The following is a 3,284-nucleotide window of genomic DNA, read 5'->3' on the forward strand; positions in this document are numbered from 1 at the left end:
ATTCGTTTGTAGAGCTATTTACTCGATTGCAAACATTTCTGGAACACTTCTAATAGAAGGACAAATAATCAGTTTTGAAAGAACTTATTGTCAACCTCTTTCAGATATGAATCTGTCTGATTCATATCTAAAATTTCATATATTCAGACCTATTACCAATACTAAGTAGCAGCCAAAAATTTGTATCCATTTTTCATGATATTATGCGTGGATTAGATATATCATGGTGAATTCTTCAGAAAAAACTGTGTCTTCCACAATGGAATCTGATAAGTGAAATTTCAAGTAAGTGTTTACATAATATTCTTCTTTCCGAAGAAATGATTCATCGAAATAATGAGTCACCATTGATATCGACACATCTGAGATCACCAAATGTTCGGGAGTTCCTCTATTCAATCCTTTTCCTTCTTCTTGTTGCTGGATATCTCGTTCGGAAACATCTTCTCTTTGTTTCTCAAGCCTACAGTGAGTTACAAACAGAGTTCGAAAGGGTCAAATCTTTGATGATTCCATCATACATGATTGAGTTACGAAAACTTCTGGATAGGTATCCTACATCTGAACTGAATTTGTTCCGGTTAAAGAATCTCTTTCTAGTTGCTCTATAAGTCATGTTATACTGTTGAATAACAAGCCCTCGATTATCTATTTAAAGAAAATTAATGTGCTTGGGAGTCCTTAATGATTAATAATTAAATAAACCAAGATTTCACCATGACTGCAATTTTAGAGAGACGCAAAAGCTAAAGTCTACGGGGTTGCTTCTGTAACTGGATAACCATCATTGAAAACTATCTTTACATTGGATGGTTTGGTGTTTTGATGATCCCTATGTTATTGGCTGCAACTTCTGTATTTATTATCTTTTTCATTGTTGCTCCTCCGGTAGATATTGATGGTATTCATGAACCTGTTTCTGGATCTCTACTTTATGGAAACAATATTATTTCTGGTGCTAGTATTCCTACTTCTGCAGCGATAGGTTTGCATTTTTACCCGATATGGGAAGCGACTTCCGTTGATGAATGGTTATACAATGGTGGTCCATATGAGCTAATTGTTCTACACTTTTTACTTGGTGTAGCTTATTATATGGGTCATGAGTGGGAACTTAGTTTCCATCTGGGTATGCACCCTTGGATTGCTGTTGCATATTCAGCTCCTGTTGCAGCTACTACTGCTGTTTTCTTGATCTATCCAATTGGTCAAGGAAGCTTCTCTGATGGTATGCCTCTAGGAATCTTTGGTACTTTCAACTTCATGATTATATTCCAAGCTGAGCACAACAACCTTATGCACCCATTTCACATGTTAAGCATAGCTGGTGTATTCAACGGCTCCTATTCAGTGCTATGCATGGCTCCTTGGTAACTTCTAGCTTGATCAGGGAAACCACAGAAAATGAATATGATAATGAAGGTTACAAATTCGGTCAAGAGGAGGAAACCTACAATGTCGTAGCTACTCATGGTTATTTTGGACGATTGATCTGCCAATATGCTAGTGTCAACAACTCTCGTTCTTTATATATCTTCCTAGCTGCTTGGCCTATAGTTGGTATTTGGTTCACTGCTTTAGGTATTTGCACTATGGCTTTTAACTTAAATGGTTTCAATTTAGCCAACTTTTTGTTGATAGTCAAGGTAGTGTAATTAATACCTGGGCTGATATTATCAACCATGCTATCCTGGGCATGGAAGTTATGCATGAACATAATGCTCATAACTTCCCTCTAGATCTAGCTGCAGTCAAAGTTCCATCTACAAACGGATAAGACTTTGGTATTAGTGTATACTGAGTTATTGAACATAAAGGAGCAATAATAAATTTATTGTTCTAGCAAGAAGTTTGGTATTGCTCCTTTAGGAGTTTTTTTACTTAAATTGTTTTTCTTTACTTCAACATACCCATACTTTCGTTATGTAGAAATTTTTATTTTCGATATCCTCTTTTCAATTTTGTTTTTATGTTACCTTTAAATTTAAAGGTTTCAATTCCATTTTTTCTTCCTTTAGTTCGGAGAATGAAAAAAGAAAATGATAAATGGTGTAAATTGACCTATTTGTTTGTAATTTGTAAGTTTGTAATTTGTAATAAGGGCAGATGTAGCCAAATGGATTGTGAATCCACCATGCGCCGGTTCAATTCCCGTCTTTGCCCATATATATATATATTTAAATTAAAAACAAAAAATATTAAAAATATTAAAATAGTTAACTATATATACTATATATATTAACTAAATATGCTATAGATATTAATTATTTTCTGGTTCACCCCAACATTCCCCACTTGTTCGACTATTGTTGAGCAGTTTTTGGGTACCTCCCTAGAAGGTAATTTTAATGTGGCCGATTTCCCCTCTTTTGCAATCAGTTTCGCTGTAGCACCTGCTGCTCTAGCTAATTGTCCACCCTTTTCAAGTGTTATTTCTATGTTATGTATGGCCATGCCCAAGGGCATATCGGTTGAACTAGATTCTTCTTTTTGATCAATCAAAATCTGTTCCCAAATTGGACAAGCTTCTTCAAAAGCATATGGCATTCTGGATGTAGATGATGATATCTATATAGATGGATCTTATATATATCATATAATTCTTATATATATCATCTAATGAAGTACCACATAAGTGGATATATATGAATCAAAATCAGCCGAATCACTCATGTTATGATCTTCTACATCTTAGGTCTTTTCGTTCCTTCATCTAGCTTATGTTCTTCATATAGCATTCAGACCGAATGACTCTATGTAATTACATCAATACTTCCATATATTACGAGTAACATAGGAGACATCTCCATTTTTCCCCCCGCGAATCCTTAGAACTACCACTGCTTAACTTTCAATTTGCCTTTGACCATCAAATGAAATGTGAATAACCCATCCTCTTCTCTTTGAGGGAGATGGTGGAGGAACTGGATTGGAAAAAAGAGGGATTCTAGTTGTAAGATATCTAATAAAACCATCGCTGGAATTGAGATCTCATTCAACAAGAAAGATATCAAATATCTGGAGTTTCTTTTTGTATATCCTATGGATGACCCGATCCGCAAGGACCATGATTGGGAATTGTTTCATCGTCTTTTTCTAAGGACGAGGCGAAACATAATCAACTTGAATTCGGGACAGCTATTTGAAATCTTAGTGGAAGACTGGATTTGTTATCTGATGTTCGTTTTTCGTGAAAAAAATACCAATTAAAGCAGAGTGTTTCTTCAAACAATAAGGAGTTGGGTCAACTATTCAATCAAATGATATTGAGCATGTTTCCCATC

The 3,284-nt window shown here is 35.0% G+C and overlaps 1 pseudogene; it reads left to right on the forward strand.

Annotated features, from left to right (window-relative positions):
* The first annotated feature begins 717 nt into the window (after positions 1 to 717).
* LOC125418554 (photosystem II protein D1-like) lies at positions 718 to 1,777 on the forward strand (annotated as a pseudogene).
* The last annotated feature ends 1,507 nt before the right edge of the window (positions 1,778 to 3,284 follow it).

The sequence above is a fragment of the Ziziphus jujuba genome, chromosome 12, assembly GCF_031755915.1.
Source record: "Ziziphus jujuba cultivar Dongzao chromosome 12, ASM3175591v1".
In the NCBI taxonomy this organism is placed as follows: Eukaryota; Viridiplantae; Streptophyta; class Magnoliopsida; order Rosales; family Rhamnaceae; genus Ziziphus; species Ziziphus jujuba.